This window comes from Salvelinus sp. IW2-2015, unplaced genomic scaffold, assembly GCF_002910315.2.
Source record: "Salvelinus sp. IW2-2015 unplaced genomic scaffold, ASM291031v2 Un_scaffold1778, whole genome shotgun sequence".
Lineage (NCBI taxonomy): Eukaryota > Metazoa > Chordata > Actinopteri > Salmoniformes > Salmonidae > Salvelinus > Salvelinus sp. IW2-2015.
Window position 1 is genome coordinate 44,149 of NW_019943154.1, and position 13,780 is coordinate 57,928.

Consider the following 13,780-nt stretch of genomic DNA (forward strand, 5'->3'; position numbering starts at 1 on the left):
AGTAGTCCCCAGGCCCGTCACATTACAGTAGTCCCCAGGTCAATCACATTACAGTATTCCACAGTCCCCAGGTCAATCCACATTACAGTAGTCCCAGGCCCGTCACATTACAGTAGTCCCCAGGCCCGTTCACATTACAGTAGTCCACAGTCCCAGGCCAATCACATTACAGTAGTTTCCAAGCCTCAGGTCCATCACATTACAGTAGTCCCAGGTCAATCACATTACAGTAGTCCCCAGGCCCGTCCCATTACAGTAGTCCCCAGGTCAATCACATTACAGTAGTCCCCAGGTCAATCACATTACAGTAGTCCCCAGGCCCGTCACATACAGTAGTCCCCAGGCCGTCACATTAAAGTAGTCCCCCAGGTCAATCACATTACAGTAGTTCCCAAGCCTCAGGTCCATCAGATTACAGTAGTCCCCTGCCTGTGGTGTTTGTTTACTAGCATACAACTAGAGTGACTCCTTCACTGTTGTGGTGATCTAATTACATTGACATTTAGTCATTTAGCAGATGCTCTTATCTTTAAAAGTCTAAAAAGTTGACACACCTACTCATTCAAGGGTTTCTTTTTTTAAACAATTTTCTAGAATAATAGTAAAAACATCAAAACTATGAAATAACACATGGAATCATGTAGTAATAAAAAATAAACTCTTAAACAAATCAAAATATATTTTAAATTCTTCGAGGTAGCCACCCTTTCCCTTTGTGACAGCTTTGCACACTCTTGGCATCCTCTCAACAGCTTCACCTGGAATGCTTTTCCAACAGTCTTGAAGGAGTTCCCACATACACTGAGCACTTATTGGCTGTTTTTCCTTCACTCTGCAGTCCAACTCATCCCAAACCATCTCAATTAGCCTTTACACAGCCTGGAGGTGTGTTAGGTCATTGTCCTGTTGAAAAACAAATGATAGTCCCACTAAGCCCAAACCAGATGGGATGGCGTATAGCTGCAGAATGCTGTGGTAGCCAGGCTAGTTAAGTGTGCCTTGAATTCTAAATAAATCACTGACAGTGTCACCAGCAAAGCACCCCCACACCTCCTCCGCCATGCTTCCCGGTGGGAACCACACATGCAGAGATCATCCATTCATCTACTCTGCATCTCACAAAGACATGGCGGTTGGAACCAAAGAATTCACATTTGGACAGATTTCCACCGGTCTAATGTCCATTGCTCGTGTTTCTTGGCCAAAGCAAGTCTCTTCTTCTTATTGGTGTCCTTTAGTAGTGGTTTCTTTGCAGCAATTCGACCATGAAAGCCTGATTCACAGCTCTCCTCTGAACAGTTGATGTTGAGATGTGTCTGTTACTTGAACTCTGTGTACCAACCCTACCTAGTCACAACACATTTGATTGGCTCAAACACATTAAGCAAAGAAATTCCTTCAAATTAACATTTAACAAGGCACACCTGTTAATTGAAATGCATTCCACGTGACTACATCATGAACCTGGTTGAGAGAATGCCAAGAGTGTGCAAAGCTGTCATCAAGGCAAAGTGTAGCTACTTTGAAGAATCTCAAATATAAAATTGAAATGAGTAGGTGTCCAAACTTTTGACCGGTACTGGTTTGACTGATGGGCCTGGGGACTAGCGTAATGTAATGGGTATACACATATACAGTGGGGAGAACAAGTATTTGATACACTGCCGATTTTGCAGGTTTTCCTACTTACAAAGCATGTAGAGGTCTGTAATTTTTATCATAGGTACACTTCAACTGTGAGAGACGGAATCTAAAACAAAAATCCAGAAAATCACATTGTATCGGCAGTGATCGGCAGTTTACCGATCACTGTACCTGTACACAACCCATCTGTAAATAGCACACTCAACTACTAATTATTTCACCTCTATGGCCTATTTATTGCCTTACCTCCCTAATCTTCTACATTTGCACTGCCTGTACATGGGTTTTTCTACTGTTGACTGAACATTTGTTTATTCCATGTGTAACTCTGTGTTGTTGTATGTGTCGCACTGCTTTGATTTGTCTTGGCCAGGTCGCAGTTGTAAATGAGAATATGTTAAATATATATCTATKTTTTTTAAGTAAAATCTCCCAATGACATATATATACACCTTAGATTGCTGATGCTACGTATTGGCCACTGAGCGGTTTTGAAGCCACTGGTCGGCCATATTGGTACTCCRCAGTAGGAGCAGTCCTCCATAGGGATGAATGGAATTCTACAGTATTTCAATTAAAGGTTTCAAGTACAAAACTACATGTATTTAATAGTACACTCTGGGGAAAAAACATTGCTGTTTTGTTTTTTTTATATATAATTTGTTATTTTTTTCCTTCTCCCATAATATAAGAGTATGCATTAAGGTGTCTGTAATAGAATACACTTCTCAAAAAACAAATATAGACGTTAATAAATGCATTTATATAGCTTCTATGTATATAGTTTGTGGTTAATTATCCCTTTAAGGGTGTTTTCACATATAGTCCTCTTTAAAAAAGAATCTAACTCCGTCCACTTTAAAGTGAACCCTGGGGTAAGAAAAAGCTAAATAACTCAGTCACTTTTTGTATTCAAAACTGCCCTTGCCTTTGGATGAGGACTCAACTATTTTGCGATCCGAATACCCTTTTGCGTTCACATTGCTATGTTTAGAAAGGAACCKAGATATGTTTCCTACATTCACCAAATGCACTGTGGGTTTTTACAAAGAGCAGGACAAGCCATTCCATCAGAATGRTTTATCGACAGCTAGATATACATACTTACATTCTGGCATCTAACAGACTGCATTTAGTTAAAAGATGAAACATAATAATTGTAATGAAAAGATACCAATAATATTTACATGTTAAATCGTAACAGAATAAATAGCAGAAGAATAACTGCAGATTAAATAATGCTGTAATTGAAAAATCGTACACCCATCGTAGGCTAATGGCCCTRTAAGAGCTAGAATGGATTTTGTATCCRATGTTGTGATTCTCACCAAATATGTTGTTGTCTTCTCACACTATTCAACCCCCACAATAGAACAAACAGCTTATGAAGCTCTCTTAGCCTATAGATCACATATTGCAAACAAAGAATCGGAACAAAAAACTCCACACATATATTTGGACATTTCTGTGCATCCTCGACCATCGCTAATCAATAGGCCTATTCAAAAACAGCACATATCATCCTCTCTTTATTGTGGCACCAATGTGAGAGAGTTTATAGCAGGGGAAACAGTTTTGTAGTAGTCTAGMGTATGGTGAGGGAATAATGAAAAGCCAACATGGGGAGCTGTGTTCACATTGCCCTCAAAAAGGGAACCGGACCGCAGAGGTGATATCAGTTCGGTTCCCGTCGGGGTCTGAGTTCCTTTGGAGTGTTCACACTGCACACAATTATTAAGAAAATCYTACAAAGTTCAAACAAAAAAATTCTGTAAGGGACCAAGTGTAAAAACACTTGGATCGGAAAACATACCTCAATGCAGGGATGTGCAACTGTATTCCAAAATGTTGCCTATATCCAAACGGATAAACCGAAAAGATTGAAATACTGGTAGTTTTCCTGAAAACTGACATTTTCGTTCTCATGCTAGCTACCAGTAGCCACCTCAGRCATTGTGGAATGGCAGTGTCAGTCAAAACTCCTTTTGTTGTTCAACGCAAAGTGCCATTCCYTAATGGCTGCTGTGGCTACTGGTAGCTAGCATGGGGATGAAAAGAGCAGCTTTATGGAAAAACAAATGGTCCCGAGACAACAACAAAAATATCAAACCCATAACTCGTGTCTTAAGCCCTATTCTCAAGGGACTAGTATTACTAGAGAATGTTGGTTATGTAATTATTACTCCACAATGTCCGTTATTTCAGAGGATGTTTCGGGGCGAAATTCGCCCCCCCCCCCCAAAACTGCACCAGGTAAATTCATACTTTTTTTTCTCTTTTCAAATAAATTGACAGTTATTATTGAAGCCTGAAGGTTTTGTATTCTCGGAGTGAAGATATTTCAACATGTCCAGGTGATAGTGTCACACTCATAACTCGAACTTGGTTCACAAGTTTTTAAACCATACCGCACAATCTTTGGTAATAGTGTCTCCATAATATTTGAATTGAATAAGTCTGATTATAATCATTAGGATATCTTAGTGACGATCAGTACGTCCTAAATGCCCCCTGCCTTTAGATATGACGCTAAACAGTGCACTTGCACTTGAGACGTGTTTTAAGACTACGGATGAGAAAGTTAACTTATCATTTCCAAACGTTTAGGTCAGTTGAATGCTGCTGCTTTGCCATCTATTAACAGCAWGGGTTAAAAAAAGGTGTGATATTTTTCAATTCATACGCACAAAACATATAAATAAAATAATTCACTGTGAAAGTTGATACACGTAGGTCATTCATATATAGCTTATGTGCAGCACTTCATTCAATGTATTGAATGTTATTGTTTTCTTGCTCAAACCGTGAGTAACTCCTGTCAAAATTGAGAAMTGTTAGTCCTGCCATGTAAACAATTATAGAGATGGCAGATTCGGGACAGTCGTACAATTACAGATATGGCGTTTTGTGCTCGTGCACATACTTTCGTTACCCAACCTCACCCCTAAAACTAATCCTGTCCCGAATAGGGCGTTAAATCTGATCATGATGGCAATTTCAGACCCCAGTGCAGCTCAGTGCAAGCTCGAAGCATAACAGTAGGGTCGGGAATCTGCTGGCTATCTCCACAGAGATCGGTAAGCAAATAGTGCGATAAAACTACACTCGACAACCCTAACCAAGAACTAACACTTGTCATTATAACGTTAGTTATATGAGAGTAAAACAATGCATAGTTATAATAAGTAAGACTGCTGCAGGACGATTGAAAACAGATTGATTCACCCCCTTCTCGTCTGTACGAGCAGCGAAGCAGTAGCTCTACAAAATTTGCTGACGGTCGAGTACATCCAAGTGTGCCTCTCTGACAAAGAAGCAAATTGACAAAACACTTGGCAACAAGGTCGAGCCCAATAAAGTCGTTTCAAAAACACTGAATTCTAAACAAATAATAATCGCCAAGAATTACATCGTTGTTCGGGAGGCGTGACACATTTCACTTTGAGGTTATAACGTAAAGCCAAATAGCTCTCGACGAGTTGCCGATCTCGGTGGCTACAATGTCACCCCAGACAACTCCGCGGGTCCAGTCAAATTCCGCCGACTCGAAATAAGTGTTTACCAGGAATTATCAGGCAGCAACAACAACAACAACAACAATAAAACGACGAAATCATTTCGACGAGGGGAGACATCGAAATGTGTCAAGCTGCAGTAAGAACAACTACTACCGCCACTAGAAGGAGCGAGTTCTGACTCAATTGCAACAATGTTGCTGGCCTAAAAAAAAGAAATCAAAGCAACAAAAGAAACGTAGCCTTGTTCCGATTCGCAGTTGACTTGTGAAACTCTAGAAAAACGTAGCTAACGTTACTGTATTGGAAGTCGATGCAAAGGCGAGGGGACATTTTTACTGATGTAGGCATAGTCTTACGTAAGGACTAGCTCTGACTCCAGCAAGGCAGACTCCCAATCGGTTAACGTTAGCTATTCGATGCCTACCAGGCAGCCACACCATTAGAAAGTGATCGTCGTGTTAAAAATTCCACCACAACAGTCGGTTGCTAGCCCAGTAGAAAGTGATCCTCTCAGTACGATTATGAAACAAATCGACAACACGGCAGGTTACAATGAATGACGTTAGCAAGTCGCATTGTTCCAACACAATAAATAAAGTATGACATTTTTAAACGAGGAAATAGGTTAACCTAGCTGTTACACTATTCATAAAATCAAACGATCAGCCGATGAAATGTTAGGTTAACGTGTGCATTTAAGAGTTACGATTCCATGTTCACGATTGATGTTTCATTCATCCCCCTAGATTAATTTTGATCACATTACAATCCGTTTTTTTTCAGGCATCGAAATTCAATGTAGTCAAGTAGGTAATTTTTTTTCACCGTCCTAAGGCATGCAAAAGCACGATCCCTTACCTATGAAGTCAAGTTGAGACTGTTTTCTTTCGACGAAAGAAAAGGTTCAAATTAATCCATAAAATCATTTAATCCTACAATTTTCCAGTTTTTTCGCGTTTGTCCGCTGACCCCGGTTCGGTTTGATGTTGGTATGTGAATTCGACAAAGTCGTAAGCCGTGTCGGTAGCCAGAGAGCTTTTTTCTGTATGATCCTCTCTCTCCGCTTCTGAAACTGACTGACAGATCACAACACCACCCACGGACATCAATATGTTCGCTCATTGGACAACACCTCGGAGTTACCGCCCTTTGGCTTGTAATGATTGGCTGGTTTTCATATAATAAAAAAAAAATGGTTCCGATATATTTCAATGACGGCATGGAAACAGCAAGGCAATGGTAGCGTGGAGATGTAGTCGTCGAGGATTTATTTACACCCTACATAGGCTGGAGAGAGACCAGACAAGGAACGATGTAAAAACTACTACAGCCAGAGTTCCCAGCGGGATAGGCGTCCTGGAAAATGGTTTGTTTGAGTGCCCCACCTACTCCTGCGCTTGCTCTGTGAAGGAGCCATGGCGTATATAGCTAGCAGTAGAAGCGGATGAACATTTTTTCGACCAAATCATCTTGGTCCCACGTCTTATTGCTGGCTCAGTGTATCGCCATCATGGTGTGGTTTGGACAACTATGACAATATTTGATTGTATAGTAACTTGGCGTCTAATCGTAAGTTCATACTGATCAATTATGATCGTAATATTTTTTGGGATGTTTAAATAAATTATCTGGAAAAAGCTTGTTGACCTGGGCGCTAATGTTAGCAAATTGGCTAGCTAAGAAAAGGGTCTGAAAGCGGAAGTGGGGACGTTTCCGTATACCGGCTGACAAGGTGGGTGGAGCTATGTGTTTACCCAACTACAAGATAAAGAAACAGTAGCGACTAAGCTGAAACTGTTCAATTGTTGTTGTTAGTGACTATATTTTCTCCTTTGTTTTGTTAGCTAGTGGCTTGTGGGCTGGCACTTCCGTTGGAGTACTTATAAGCAGCACTATCATTCTCATGTTCGCTCATTGCTCATAGAAAGATATATATATATTAGGTTACATTCGTAGTCGTTTTGCAGTTGGGTTTTCAACAACCGTGAAACCACAATGATGAAGCAGTTTGTCAGTTTACAGAATTAGAATAGATCATTATTTTATTATAATGAACAAAAATGTAAACGCAACATGTAAAGTGTTGGTCCCATATTTKATGAGCTGAAACGAAAGATCACAGAAGTTTTCRATAACCATAAAAAAGCTTATTTCTCTCATTTTGTGGKCAAATTTGTTTACATCCCTATTAGTGAGTATTTCTCCTTTTGCCAAGATAATCCATCCARTMGACAGGTATGCAATGGRGATTTTAGCATGTACATCTTGGGGCAACCTTTATTTTTATGCATGTCAGGAAAGCTATAACACTAAACAATACATTCATTGCACTATAACTGTGACAAGCGGTGCCCACAAACTGTTAGGGCCTACATAAAGCTGTCCCAACCGCAGAGTCCATACACCTTACCACCGCTACACCTGGCTATCAGTGGAGCCTTGTCTGGCAGAGAAACAGTTCCTTCAGCCTCATTTACTGCCTTTAAAAAAAAAAAACATGGCTGATTTGCTTAAACAAATGTGATTTGTAATGACAACTGAGATGTACAAACTATGGCATGAAGGAACGACAAGCGGAAGAGGCAATGGTTCATTTAGATAAGACATTAATGATTGAGCTAAGACGGACGTAGTCAATATAACTATTTGTTCAGCACCTGAAATGTACAGCGTCAGAATTCAGAACATGGGCCATTCTTACAGTATTCTCCCTGTACACCAAGTCAGAACCATAGGATAAATGAAGGGGGCATATAAGCAGACAATYAAAGGTCTTACAATATTCAGTAATTAKATTTCTCTAAGACAGGCTATAGGCTACATGTGCACCACCAAGTCAGAACAGTAGGCTAAGTTATGAGGGGGAAAAGGGACCAAATTATTAGGGTGAGGCACATGGGCTACTAACAGCTTACTACACAACATACACTTAGTATTACTTTCTTAGCTACGGTATACATATCTCCCTGGCATATTACATAATTTATGCAGCAGTATACAACATTTTTGGACTCACCTTGTGCTGTGCTCACTTGAACAGGAAGGTGGTGCAGAGGTCCTTCGTGTGCATATTTTGTCAAACTTTGTCATCAAAGTCTGGCATTCCCTGGATTTATGGTGCTTTCAAGACAACTGGGAACTCTGGGGGGGGGGGAACAAGGTTGAATCATGACTTCAGTGATCTTAAGGTCATTGCTCTAGAAAGAAGCCTGAGTTCCCAACTTGCAATTCCGAGTTGGATGACTGTTAAAAATATTTAAAAAATCCCAGAATTCCCAGTTATCTTGAACTCCCTGAAGTCTGACATTTATCAGTTGGTGTGGTCCCTCAGTATGGTGACAATACAGCATGGTGTGGTGATGCTATGGTGAGGACCCTCAGTATGGTCATAATATGGTATGGTGAGGTCTCTCAGTATGGTGATAAATATGGTGAGGCAGGTCTCTCGTAGTATGGTGAATAATATGGTCATTGGTGAAGGTTCTCTCAGTATGGTGATAAATGTTATGGTATGGTGAGGTATCCAGTATGGTGATAATATGGTATGGTGAGGTCTCTCAGTATGGTGTATAGGTATGGTGATATATGGCATGGTGAATAATTATGGATGGTGAGGTCCTCTCAGTATGGTGATAATATGCGTGGTGATATATGGCATGGTGAGGTCCCTCAGTATGGTGATAATATATGGCATGGTGATAAGTATGGCATGTGCGGTTCCCTCAGTATGGTGATAATATGGATGGTGACAATATGGATGGTGAGGTCCCTCAGTATGGTAGATAATATGGCAATGGTGATAAATATGGCATTGGTGAGGTCCCTCCAGTATGGTGATAATATGGCAATGTGATAATATGGACATGGTGAGGTCCCTCAGTATGGTGATAATATGGCATGGTGATTAATATGGCCATGGTGAGGGTCCCTCAGTATGGTGATAATATGGCATGGTGATAATATGGCATGGTGAGGTCTCTCAGTATGGTGAAATAGGATGTGATAATATGGCAATGGTGAGGTCCCCAGTATGGGATAATATGGTATGGTGATAAATATGGCATGGTGAGGTCCCTCAGTATGGTGATAATATGGTATGTGAGGTCTCTCAGTATGGTGATAATATGGTATGGTGATAATATTGGCATGGTGAGGTCCCTCAGTTATGGTGATAATATGGTATGGTGAGGTCTCTCAGTATGTGATAATATGGTATCGGTGATAAGTATGGTTAGGTGAGGTCTCTCAGTATGGTGATAATAGGCATGGTGATAATAGGCATGGTGAGGTCCAGTATGGTGATAATATGGTATGGCTGATAATATGGCATGGTGAGGTCCCTCAGTATGGTGATAATATGGTATGTGGGTCTCTCAGTATGGTGATAATATGGTATGGTGATAATATGGTATGGTGAGGTCTCTCAGTATGGTGATAATATGGATTGGTGATAATATGGATGGTGAGGTCCCTCAGTATGGTGATAATATGGTATGGTGATAATTGGCATGTGAGGTCTCTCAGTATGTGTGATAATGGCTGTGAGGTCCTCAGTATGGTGATAATATGGTATGGTGATAATATGCATGGTGAGGTCCTCAGTATGGTGATAATTATGGTATGGTGAATATGGCATTGTGTGAGGTCCCTCAGTATGGTGATATATTGGCATGGTGAGGTCCTCAGTATGGGATAATATTTGGGTAGGTGATAATATGGCATGGTGAGCGCCCTCAGTATGGTGAATATGGTATGGTTGATAATATGGTATGGTGATTGAATATCGGCATGGTGATAATAATGGCATGGTGCGGTCCTCAGTATGGTGTAATAATTGGCATGGTGAGGTCCCTCAGTATGCGTGATAATATGGTATGGTGATAATATGGCATGGTGAGGTCCCTCAGTATGGTGATAATATGGTATGGTGATAATATGGCATGGTGAGGTCCCTCAGTATGGTGGAAATATGGTATGGTGATAATATGGCATGGTGAGGTCCCTCAGTATGGTGATAATATGGTAGGTGATAATATTGGCATGGTTGAGTCCTCAGTATGGTGATATATGGTATGGTTGGATAATATGGCATGGTGCGGTCTTCTCCAGTATGGTGATATATGGTATGGTGGTAATATGGCATGGGTGAGGTCTCTCAGTATGGTGATAATATGGCATGGTGAGGTCTCTCGTTGGTGATAATATGGCATGGTGAGGTCCCTCAGTATGGTGATATATGGCATGGTGAGGTCTCTCAGTATGGTGATAATAGGCATGGTGAGGTCCCTCAGTATGGTGATAATATGGCATGGTGAGGTCTCTCAGTATGGTGATAATATGGCATGGTGAGGTCCCTCAGTATGGTGATAATTATGTGCATGGTGAGGTCCCTCAGTATGGTGATAGTATCGCTGGATGGAGTGTCCCTCGTATGGTGATAATATGGTAGTGATAATATGGTATGAGTGATAATATGGACATAGGTGATTAAATAGGCATGGTGAGGTCCTCAGTATGGTGATAAATGGTATGGGATAATTATGGCATGGTGATAATATGGCATGGTGATAATATGGTTATGGTGATAATATGGCAATGGTGATAATATGGTATGGTGATAATATGGCATGGGTGATAATATGGTATGGTGAGCGTCTCTTCAGTATGGTGATAATATGGTATGGGATGAATATATTATGGCATGGTGAGGTCTCTCAGTATGGTGATAGAATTGGTATGGTGAGGTCTCTCAGTATGGTGATAATATGGTATGGTGATGGTATGGTGAGGTCTCTCAGTATGGTGATAATATGGTATGGTGATAATATGGCATGGTGAGGTCCCTGGTCATTCCCAGCCCTACTATGTATGGACTGTAATTTGATATATTTTGGTAGCCTGCCCTAGACAATATTTCAGAATTCGTGGGCAGTCCATTATATTAAAATGTTTGAATTCAAACTTATTGCTGACAGGTCCACAACAATTTGTCATTGTTTTCTCTCTTTCAGAAACTGACAGTCCTTTGCCAGYTACAGCATAAATTGCGGCAAAAGATGTGTGGCAGAATGTTTACAATAAATTGACCCGTAGCTTATGTGAAATATGACAGTATATGGGTAGTCTTAAGGTATTGCTGTGACGTCAGTGCCTATTTAATCTCAGAGCCTATAGCAAGGCAGGATATCGAAACACAATCTGTTGATAAGAAGAATATTAAACAGCAAATTTGTATTTTGCATAGAAGTGTGGGCTGTACAAATTACCCTACGTTTTAAATAGTTCTGAATATACACTCAAACCTTCAGAATGAGCAGACTTTTTGTTTAAGTTTGGGGGGGGGGGGGAAATCCCTGCAAAATATCCACACTTTCTGCTGGTCCACAACAAAGTGGGTTAGTTGTATAGCTAGCTAAAGTACAGATGAATGGGGGTTAGTTGTATAGCTAGCTAAAGTACAGATGAAAGGGTGTTAGTTGTATAGCTAACTAAAGTACAGATGAAAGGGGGTTAGTTGTATAGCTAACTAAAGTACAGATGAAAGGGGGTTAGTTGTATAGCTAACTTATCTTTTGGTTTAAACAACAAGGCAGGAAGGGACACAATCTCCACGAGTTTTGTAACTTCAAATGGAAAGAAGCAGAGAGGATAAGATTATGTTTGAATTGAGGCTAATGTTATCTAGCTAGTTCCATAAAACAGTAAGGGTTTCCAGTGTCAACCCGTTCATAAATGCTATCTAGCTAGTTCCATAAAACGTAAGGGTTTCCAGTGTCAACCCGTTCATAAATGCTATCTACTAGTTCCATAAAACAGTAAGGGTTTCCAGTGTCAACCGTTCATAAATGTTATCTAGCTAGTTCCATAAACAGTAAGGGTTTCCAGTGTCCAACCCGTTCATATGCTATCTAGCTAGTTCCATAAACAGTAAGGGTTTCCAGTGTCAACCCGTTCATAAATGCTATCTAGCTAGTTCCATAAAACAGTAAGGGTTTCCAGTGTCAACCCGCATAAATGCTATCTTAGCTAGTATACACATATTTCCAGTGTCAACCCGTTTAAATGTTATCTAGCTAGTTCCATTAAAACAGTAAGGGTTTCCAGTGTCAACCCGTTCATAAATGCTATCTAGCTAGTTCCATAAAACAGTAAGGGTTTCCAGTGTCAACCCGTTCATAAATGTTATCTAGCTAGTTCCATAAAACAGTAAGGGTTTCCAGTGTCAACCCGTTCATAAATGCTATCTAGCTAGTTCCATAAACAGTAAGGGTTTCCAGTGTCAACCGTTCATAATGCTATCTAGCTAGTTCCATAAAACGGTAAGGGTTTCCAGTGTCAACCGTTCATAAATGCTAAAGAGCGTTAGCGTTCCCCCTAGGGATGGGTGGTTACGCTTTTACTATATTCTGCTATTGATGCACGGACCGGTTTGGGGTTTTTGTATAACGGTATTTTTAATGTTTGGTTTGTTAATGTCCGTTTTTATAGTTTTTGCTCTGTTTTGCTACTTGAATCCTCTCTCTCCCTCTCTTCCTGCTGCTTGCTGCTAACCACACCAAGTCCTGCCCCCCCCCCCGATCACTCAAGGAGAGAGCAGTTGCTCAACCACAGTCACGAGCACTTTCTTTCTGTTCACTCTGCAGTTTAGTTTATTAGGATCCCCATTAGATACTGCACATACAGCAGCTTCTCGTCCTGGGGTCCACATACAACATACAACATACAAAGTACAGAAGAGTTGTAGACAAGAACACTTAAAGATATTTATTTATTTCAGAGGTTATATATTTTAGAGACAACATACTATTTCCACACTATCATATTGTTAAATGAGATCTTTAGAGAGGAGAGGCGCTGTGATACAATATGTTATTAAAACTAAACATTATTTTTGGGCAGAGTGGCAGATCATTCCATGATGACATGACTCTATACATAACTGAGTAACCTCTGGTAACAGATCATTCCATGATGACATGACTCTATACATAACTGAGTAACCTCTGGTAACAATCATTCCATGATGACATGGCTCTATACATAACTGAGTAACCTCTGGTAACAGATCATTCCATGATGACATGGTTCTATACATAACTGAGTAACCTCTGGTAACAATCATTCCATGATGACATGACTCTATACATAACTGAGTAACCTCTGGTAACAGATCATTCCATGATGACATGACTCTATACATAACTGAGTAACCTCTGGTAACAGATCATTCCATGATGACATGACTCTATACATAACTGAGTAACCTCTGGTAACAGATCATTCCATGATGACATGGTTCTATACATAACTGAGTAACAGATCATTCCATGATGACATGACTCTATACATAACTGAGTAACCTCTGGTAACAGATCATCCATGATGACATGACTCTATACATAACTGAGTAACAGATCATTCCATGATGACATGGCTCTATACATAACTGAGTAACAGATCATTCCATGATGACATGGCTCTATACATAACTGTGCTGACATGTTAAATCTGTTTTGGTCTGGTACTTATGAAGAAACCCATAGTGATGGGTCTGCTGGGTATGTATGTCTGTTCTGAAGTGAATGCAAATAGACTTTACAAGTGGCTTTTAGGGCCTT

General features: G+C 40.3%; 1 protein-coding gene across 3 annotated transcripts in view; it reads left to right on the plus strand.

Annotated features, from left to right (window-relative positions):
• The first annotated feature begins 6,379 nt into the window (after positions 1-6,379).
• Positions 6,380-13,780, plus strand: part of ggps1 (geranylgeranyl diphosphate synthase 1) — a 48,643-nt gene continuing 41,242 nt past the window's right edge. The window contains exon 1 of one of the 3 annotated variants that reach the window (XM_024139364.2): positions 6,380-6,528. The gene's annotated coding sequence lies outside the window, so the exon portion shown is untranslated. Of the gene's footprint in view, positions 6,529-6,556; positions 6,895-13,780 lie in introns of those variants that run through there. The other 2 variants (XM_024139362.2, XM_024139363.2) reach the window with 2 other exon arrangements.